General features: G+C 50.0%; 1 pseudogene; it reads left to right on the forward strand.

Moving 5' to 3' along the window:
* Positions 1–8,081: 8,081 nt before the first annotated feature.
* On the forward strand, positions 8,082–8,651 carry LOC119292734 (annotated as a pseudogene).
* The last annotated feature ends 1,257 nt before the right edge of the window (positions 8,652–9,908 follow it).

Raw genomic sequence — 9,908 nt, forward strand, 5'->3', positions numbered from 1 at the left:
TGTGTGGGGGGGGGGGATTTTCGCACGGTGGGCGGGGGGGAGTTTGGCGCATGGGTCGGTTTCTCCAAGTGCAGTCCCACGTGTTAGTGAAGAGGCAAGCCGAAGCGCGTTCCGTTTGCATGAGCCGTGTGCAGGACCGAACGTGTGTGGGGTGCAATGCAACCGCGACAGGAGTGCTGTGAGTGTACCGCCTTTTTTCCTTTTAAACTAGGTGCTTCGCCCCCTCAAAAAAAATGTTGCTTCGCGCGATCCATTGATACTACTAATAGTAATCCGGTAATCCCGACTACAAGGCGCGGCCGGGTCTTTTCCCGCGCGATATGTTGGGAGGTTGGCTTAGTTGGGATTTTTAGATTTGTCTCGGTTCAATAAAAAGCAGAGTTGGTGATGATGGTGTCCGTGTCATCCTGCAATATAGGCCGTCCGATCTATATCTAACGGATAGGAAGGAAACTATGACTATTTACACGCACTCCTCTCCACATTTGTAGATAATGCTTTCCCTCGTTCATCCTTTTCTCTGACAAGATCTTGATCTTCCGTGTAACACACAGGCATCTTGCTAGTACTCCTACAATATGTATATTATTGTGAAAGTTCATATACACCGGCCGAGATTAATGCAAACACAGCAGATTTTCATTACATTTCGAACTTTTATAGGACAGAAAAATAAAAGAAACCCAACCCTAAACCTATTCTACGGCGGCGACCGACGTCCTCCATCTGCGATCTCTATGTACAGGGGCGGGGTTTAAGACCCGTGAAGTGAAGGTGCGGTCCCCGGTGAGGAAGAGTAGAACACGGGATACAGACCGGCCAGTTGGCACACCATGCCCTGCCGCCTCCCATGCCCTACTCATCCTCGGAGGAGTCCCAGACCTCGGCGGTGCCAGACGTTGGACGGAGGCAAGTAGGACGTGTGGCTGACAGTGCTCCCGTCGTTGGCCGCCAACGTGGCCACCGCTTGTGCGGTCGCGTCCGCGTCCGGCTACGCCACTATTGCGTCGCGAGAGGCAACTTGAGCGAGGGCGGCGACCTCGCCCTTCATCCCTGAAGACAAGCTCTCCCGCAGAGCATTCGCACTTGCTGTCATGGCGGATGTGGTGCCAGGTAGGAGGACGATGCGCTATGGTGTGGAGGTTAGCTGGGCGTTGCCGCTTTAAGTAGCGCATTCTGGTGAGGCCAAGCATCCGGGTGCGCCATTAAGTCGCCGGAGTTGGTTCCTCGGGCACCGAGCCTCTTAACGACGACATTCAAACGGACGACATGAATGCGGGCAGCTGGCGCTGGCTGGGAACGCACCACGCGACGGCGCGAGGGACGAGGGCTTTGGTGTGCCAGGGTAGTTAGCTGCGGTCGTGGCAATGTTGGAGATGCCATTTGCTCAAATGCGATCCCCGCATGTCATTGAAAAAGCAAGATGACCCGGCATGGTCTCAGGTCCATAGGATGCAGTTGGCCGCACTACGCCACTCCGCGGACGCGTCGTGGCGCCCCGTGCATCCTCGACGAGCCGGGTGTTGGGGTGTGTTTGGATTGTGGCCAAAGTGCACCTTACCAAAATTTTGGTCATGACCCAAAGATTGGTCTTTGTTTGGATGGTTGCCATTCTTTGGCATGCCAATGAACTCTAGCCAACTCTAGTTCATTTTTCTTGCCAATGTCGGCCAAATCATGGGCAACCAATACCTCAACCAAAATTTTGGCTACCCAATGCTTTGATGGGGCAACCTTGGGCACAAATCAAACATACCGTTGGTCGTGCCACAGCACAAACGCCACCCTCGGCACACTGAAACCGACCGTGTCTATCGATGATATGAGCGTGTCGCTCACCGTGGTCGCCATGTCCAGAGGCGGTGCTAGAGCTGCGCCCCGTTATTGGCCCCAACGACCCACATGAACAGTTGTCGGTGGTGAGGAGGTCGTGGGCCAGCTCCTCCATTGGACTAGTCTGCGCTGCGTCGTCCCGACGGGTGTGCCCCACATGTCGGTTTCCCTATTTTCCTGGCCATATTCAAGTATCAATGCTCCGCGTTGCACATTAGGCCTTTCACTTGTAGGACAAGCGAGACAACTTATTGTTTATTTGAGCCGTTCAAGTGTAATCATGTGGCGTTTGCTTATTTCTCATTCCTCTCCAACCCTCTTCTCCATCGATCATATCGCCCTCCAGTCGAGTCCATCCTCCCGCATGCCTCATTTGAACATTCCACCGAGTATCATTTGCATGTACCCACCCTAGTCCTCTTTCAATAGATCTCCGGACCCCGAGATGAAATCGAGAGGGAACGAGTGGGGGCACGTGATACCTAAGGCGGATTCAAAATTTTGAACCGGTGATCATAGCATCCGCAAATCATATATAAAGGGTATTCAATGTTCGTTTCGTTTTTGAACGTACAATATATTCCCTCCTATCCTTTCTACTTTACATATAAGTTTTATAAGAGTATCAACATTCAACAATGCCCAATCAATATTGTTAGATTCGTACGTACTCCTAGATTTGTACTCGAGATAGTTTCCAATTTGACTATTGACAAGATTAATAGTACTCCTTTCACATAGGTGAGTAAGTCATCTTAGGTTGTGCACCATGACCAAGGAGGAGGGGAATCCGAGAGACATTTATGTTTATTTGCTAATTAATAGTATTACATGCAATAAACTAACCACTGCATGTCATGTTTGATAGTGTCGGTCATTAAAAGCATGCACACCCTCATCTCTTATTGGTTCATATGTCAAGAAACAAGAAACGAGGTAGAAGTTAATGCACCGCGCCTACGTGTTTTGGGATTATTTGGTTTTCGTCAGATGACTTACACACCTAGACGGAGGGAGTACATGAGATGTATAATGTGAAGATTATATCATTGGAAACTCCTTTCACATACGAAATTGACCATATGCTTTGTGTAAGTTGCATGTCATATATTATTACTCTAACATTTGGTCAAAGTTAGCCTCAAAAAACGCATTAGACCCTGTATGCTTCGTGTAAGTTGCATGTCATACATTATTACTCTAACATTTGTGTAAGTTGCATGTCATATATTATTACTCTAACATTTGGTCAAAGTAGTATATTGGAAGTGGATCCTCTGACGTAGGTATCCCGGGCTTACCCTCCCTTTCGGTCACTTACTGGCGGACCCCATGCTTGCTAGGCCCCGCATGTCAGTTACTCAATGGGTTTGGCCACGTCAAGGCATCCTCATCCGTAGTATACTCCCTCTATTTTTATTTACTCCACATAAAACAGAGGGAGTGGTGGTATAATAAATGACGCGGGCGGGGGAGGGGAGGGACGTCGGTTTGCTCTCAACTGCGGTCCCACAAGCGAGCAAAAACGCAAGATGAAGTGCGTTCCATTCGGTGAGCGACGTGGAGGGTCCAGCATGCTGGGCTGCAATGCGAACGCGACAAGAGCGATGTACAGTCAAAACCGATTGACCGGTCGTCACCGGAACCACTTTTCTCACCAGAACCTTCGCTGCTCAGCCTACGCCAGCCACTACCCTAAAACAATCTCCAGCCCATTCCCCCACCTTTCGATCCCCTAGCCCGCATCAAGCATCCCCTAGTTCGCCGGAAAGCCATGGTGCGCCGCAAGATCACTTACTACAAGATGCTGACGCCGAAGCGCCGTGCAGAAATCGCGGCGGCAGTCGGCGCCACAGACCTCCGTTCCCAAGCTTGCTTTGCGGCGGGCCAATCCCCGAGTTCTCTAGAGCCAAGCTACGAGGAGGAGGAAGCCGATCCAATGTTCACTGCGGAGGTCATGGCGCAGAAGGCCCCCTATGGGTATGAGACGACGGACGTCGACTTCATGCCGGCATCCGAGTCCCCCATGGTGCAGGCGGACCAGCGGTTCAACATGGCGATACTAAAGGAGGACCAGGAGGCAGAGGCTCAACTCGACACAGAGCGCGCGCATGCCGCTACCATCGAGGCTCTCCTGCAGGCGGAACCAGATGTCGTGGATGTGAACCATGCAGCGGAGGCTCAACTTGAGGCGGAGCGCGTGGATGGCGCTGCTATCGAGGCCCTCCTACGGGCGGAACCGGACGTCCTGGACATGAATCGGGCGGCAGAGGCTCGACTCGACGCAGAGCGCGCGGATGCTGCTCTCATCGACGCCCTCCTGCAGGCGGAACCGGAAGTCCTGGACTTGAACCGGGCGGCGGAGGCTCGACTCGACGCGGAGCACGCGGATGCCGCTGCCATCGAGGCCCTCCTGCAGGCAGAACCAGACGTCCTCGACTTGAACCGGGTTGTGCTCTCATCCATGCAGAGCGCCCGCACGCTCCGCTTGAACGAGTAGCTGGAGGCCGAGGACAACCACGGTGCAGAGACACACGTCGGCAGCGACGGCTGGTTCGCGCCGGCAGCCAAAGACGACGAGGCCATCTCTTTCTGCGAGCAGTGATAGTTTTTCTTTATGTTGTTGTTTTTATGGATCTTTTGCTGTGTAAAAACATACTATTTTTTATGCAAGTCGCCTGACTTGGGTCAGTCTACCATTTCAGACGGTTGGATGAATATCCTACGTCTCCTAACCCTTCTTTCCTTCTTCCTCACCTCTTCTTCTTGCCCAACAGACCACCGCACGGGCCGTACGGATACTCCGGTTGGATAAACATACTCTATGAATGAAAATTATGTGTCACCGATAGGATGACTGAGTTTGGTTTGCTCACACGCGACAACACGTGTCAGTGAGGGTGCGTTCCCTTGGTTGGGTTTGCGGCGTGCAGGAGCGACTGTGTGAGGGTGCGGTGCGACCGCGGCGTGCAGGAGCGACTGTGTGAGGGTGCGCTGCGACCGCGACGGCCGTGCGCAAGTGTACCTCCTTCTCATTTTGAAAACTTTAGGCAAGCTTGGCAAAAATGTGTGGCGAAGTTTGGCAATGCAAGGCCTAGACCCAAACATGATAAGTACGTACTACCTCTGTCCTGGTTTATAGGTCCCTTTTATAGTTTGTGCCAAATTTTGACTAAAGATTTAACTAACAAAATGTTAATGCATGTCAAGAAAAATTATCTCATTGGATTCGTATTTGAACATAGTTTTGAAAAATATAATGTTTGGTGACATGCGTGAACATTTTCTTAGTTTAATCTATGGTCAAAATTTGGCACGAAATACAATGGGGACCAATAAACCCGGACAGAGGTAGTACGTACTAGGAGTACTAGTGTTAAAAAAGAAAGGCGGGGTTTTCCTTTGATACGAATCCTCGTTTCACGTGTCAATTAATGCATATTTTTTTCTCGAAAGACCAAAGAGCTAACCATCTCACTCCTCATCGCTTGATTTATGCAGCGCCATGCAAACAAACCTTCTCACTTCCACATGCATGCAGGGGATATTAATGTCCTTGGTTGCTAACCCCATCAATTTTGCCTCGATTAGTGTTAGTGGCCCTTTGCAAATTGTAATTTTGATATACTGGCCTTGTGTACAAAAAATGGAGGTAGTAACTATATTTGAATTCCTTGCCCATTGCGGTGACGTCGATGATTTTTTTTGTGGTTTGGCGAAGTGCGTTCGACGGAGAACACCATTGAGGGAGACCACGGTAAGTCGTTCGCAAGTGCCGCCTGCAAGCCGAGACAACCGCCTTATTTGCATCCAGGAAGTCCTTTACTAGTACTACTACTAGGAGTACTAGTGCGGTGAGATGGTTTCTCGAAGAAGACGATGGAGAAGCGAAGTCAGCGAAGAGTGAAATGACAGTTGCTTCGTCCGTGCTTTGTGATTTGACGCCTCACTGCTTTGTGATTTGTGATAGAAGGGACAGGGGAGTAGACTCTATGCTCTATACTGTACTACATCCGTCCAAGCATGGGAGAAAGAGGAGAGACGTTGCATTTTTCTATTCCTTCAATCAATCAATCAGGGAGCTTCGGTTCCATCTTTTTGGCTTTGGCAACACCGTCCACAATGGTTCCCACGATGCCAAAGGCTATTTTCACATTTGGCTACACATTGTGGATGCCCTTAACCGTACCACTTGGTTTTGCTCTTGTGTGCTATCTATACAAATCTCAATTATATTAATCTAAAAAATTATAGAATCAAAGATTAGTAAAAAGGAGGTGATTTTGTCGCGCGGATGGCGGGGGAGGTTTCTTATTTTCGGAGGACGTTGTCCTGGCGGTTTGCTAACATGCGGTCCCACATGTCAATGCTTTACCAAGCTGATCCGCGTCCCACATGAGGCAGAACAACGGCAGAAGCAACACGTGGTTAAGTTGAAGAAGATGAGGGAGAAGCGGATTCAGCAACGAGTGAAGTGATGGTTGCTTCGTCCCTCCAACTTCTTTTTTTAGCATTATTACTTCGTCCCTCCAACTTAACTGCGGGAAAGGTGCAGCTTTGTGATTTGACGCCTCATTGCTCATTACTACACCGGCGCCATGACTGGGGTGCTTCACCCCGGCTGCTCTGCATTGTATTCCGGTATGGCACGTGGACCCGGTAGCTTGATGTCCCACATGTCCGCGAAAGGGACTAGAAGATTTATGAAAGCGAGCGCCCCACTCTTACGACGGAGGAGTAGACGACACGATGGCCCAGTGAACTGTCACTTGTACTGTATAGTACTATAGTTTTGCTGTTTCGCACGATCCATCGATACAAACTCGATTAAACAGGAAAGGGCGGGATTTTTCCCGCGCGGTAGATGATACTGGCCATACATTTCAAAGGCAATTTAAATGTATGCAAACTGAATTATTATAAGTAACAATATGATATCTAGTAAAACTAAAAACACATATGATTTATTGTGTTAGAGTGTAGTAGTAGTGCTGTATTGCATAGTTGTTAGATGTAACATGCGAGAACGTGTAGAGATGTAGTTTCGGAGGGCCTACAGAGAGAAAAGCATAATACGGTCACCGAACTTCAGAATAAGCTGATTATGGTCACTATATACGTTTTGTGGTGATTATCCGGTCACTTGCTCACAGTTCAGCATCAGATTGCACTCTGTTGACCGGCCAAATAGTCTGTGTGGCGCCATGTTTACTAGTTAAATTGACCACGTTCCTTGTGGGTCCCACATGTCAGTTCGCATAGGGAAAAGATCAGATAAACACAAATTTATGCAGGCGCGACAAGGCTCCAACCCGTGCGCGGGAATCACCTGGTTGTGTATGTGTCTGTTAGGGCCTGGTGTGTGCGCATGCACGTGTAGGTTGAGCACTTGAGCGTGAGAGTGTGTGTTGGTCGTGTGGTGTACTGGTGTGTGCATGCATGCGTGCGTGTGTGCGTGTGAGTGTTGCGTGCGTGCGTGGCTGCGTGTGTACGTGTGAGTGTTGCGTGCGTGTGTGGGTGCATGTGTTTGTGTGAGTGTTGCATGGATGGAGTCCGTGTGCATGCGTGCGTGTGTGTATAATCACCACACCAGCTCCTGTGTGTTAAAACAGATGGCTCAGCATACCAATACAAGGCCACCTTGTCCGCTGTGCCCGCGGTCATGACTTCGAACCACCGTCAAAATATTTTTTTGTCGTTTGTTTTCATTCTTACTAGCAAGATGCCCGTGCGTTGCACGTAACATCAAGATGCTTTTGTATGACTTGTTTATCTTGTGAGAGAAAAGGATGAATGAGGGAAGGCCTTATTTCAAATGTGGAGAGGTGTGTGGGTACCTTTTTGCATAATTGCCATAGTTTCTTTCCTATCCGTCAGATATAATCGGACGACCTATATTGCAGGATGGCAGGCACACCATCATCACCAACTATGTTTTTATAAGAGTGTATTTTATGTATTTTATAATGGGATAATTGCATTTGAGCCCTTAGTTGGGTCACACTCGACAGGTTTACCCTTAGTTTTCAAAAATCCGTGGTCTTGCCCAAGTGAGTCGGGTTCCCTTGTGCTTTTGCCCTTCCGTCCCTATTCCGTCCGGTCAAAGACGTTTGACCGTTAAGGAGACAATTTTTTGGACCAGTTTACCCTTTGTATGTGTTGGCAAAGACCAGTCAAACAAGACAACAAGATTAGTGGGTCCACCTGTCATAGACTGGAATGTTTTTTCTTCTAAATGTCTCACTGCTATGTATGACCCACATGTCATATTAAAAAAAAGATGTTTATTTCCCAGCCCGTCCGAGCTTGACACCATCTCGGCGCTCATCCCGTGGCTCATCTCCGAGGGCCAGGTCCCCGCCGCCGGCCGCCTCCTCTCCGCGGCACTCCTCTAGCCTGGCTCCCCGGAGCACCTCCCGTTCCCCCCGCTCGCCGAGCACCTCTCCTCCCTGCCCACGCTCACCCCGGCCTTCGCCCTCCTCACTGCGCTCCGCCACCACCCCGTCCGCCCCTCGCTGCTCCCGCTCGCCACCCCGCTCCTCGGCCACCTCCTCGCGATGCGCCGCGCCCGCGAGGCCGCCTCCGTGCTCCGCTGGCTCTGCCGCCCCGACTCCCCATGCCGGCCCGATGCCGCCACCTATGGCAGCGCGGTCGCCGGGTTCTGCAGGCTCGAGGACCCCAAGAGCACGCTCGTCGCCCTTGGGAAGATGGCCTCCGACAGGGTGCGGCCCTCGCAGGAGCTGCAGGAGGTGGTGCGGGATGCAATGCTGCAGGATGCTACAGGACGCATGCAACAGGAGGCCGTCGCCGCCTGGTAGTTCTCTACCGCCGCCGATTTCGAGCGCGACCGCGAGCAGCCGCACTAGATCCGTCGTCCCAGCTTTGGATCTGCGCAACCCACACCATCTCGCCTCGCCTGGCGGATTCCGGCGCCCGTTAACCTCCGGCGCCGCCCTGTTCCCCGCTCGTGTTCGTGCGCAGGAGACACGCTGGGGCCTCGCGCCGCCCCGATCCATCGCGTGTGTGGGTGACCACGCCAAGCGTGACCCATCAGTGCCGGCCAGGGCGGCGGCGCTAGGATGGGAAAGGGGGGAGAGAGAGTTTTTTCTATTTCTTTTTTCTTTTGTATAGTTGGGTCCCACATGTAAGCGAACATTGATTTTCTTTGATTTTTAACAGAAGTTGTGAGGAGGGGCAAAATAGTCCAAAAAATGTCTCCCTAACGGTCAAATGCCTTTGACCGGACGGAATTGGGACAGAAGGGCAAAAGCACAAGGGTACCGGACACACTTGGGAAACACCACAGATTTTTGAAAACTAGGGGTAAACCTGTCGAGTGTGACCCAACTAAGGGCTCAAATGCAATTATCCCTTATATAATAGTGTAGATGTAGAGTAGATACAAGTCAACAGGTGGGCACGATGTTAGTGAGATAATGTGATGCAACACTAGAGGTGCCACGTGGAGCGTTTAACTGGTCAACTAGTCATGTCATGAGCAAATACAAAGTTGTACGGTGAGCCCGTGACTGTATAATAACCACTAAAGGTAAACGGTGACCGTAATGAGTGGATTATGAAGTCCAATGTATGTATCGTGCTTTCACTTAAAATACAATGATATCGTCATTGCATATATCGCAAGAGAAAGATGAAACACGCGTGAATTTTCTGGGGGCTTACTTTTAGAGGACCTGGAGATAGTTTTGTGTGCATACGTTAAAGGGGCATACAGGGGGGTATGCAATGGAGAGAGAGATGCTCTTCGTTTCTCTTTATTATGACTAACTTTGTATATAGTATAAAATATACAAATTCACAGTGCGGAATAAATATCATTGTGGGCACCATGCAATGCAAATTAGCGTTCGTACTCCTCCATATAACTTTGTAATGTTGTATATATGTAGAAACTCTAAAATAATTTTTTGGCCACACTTTATTCAAAAGGAATGTTGTATGCGAAATAAATGTGAAGAGAGGGCTTTTTAGATCAATGGGGTACGTGATGTAACATGTGTGAATGTGTAGTTGATGCATTTGGCGGGGCCTAGAGAGGTATGTGTGTGTATTAC

The sequence above is a fragment of the Triticum dicoccoides genome, chromosome 4B (genome assembly GCF_002162155.2).
Source record: "Triticum dicoccoides isolate Atlit2015 ecotype Zavitan chromosome 4B, WEW_v2.0, whole genome shotgun sequence".
Taxonomy (NCBI): domain Eukaryota; kingdom Viridiplantae; phylum Streptophyta; class Magnoliopsida; order Poales; family Poaceae; genus Triticum; species Triticum dicoccoides.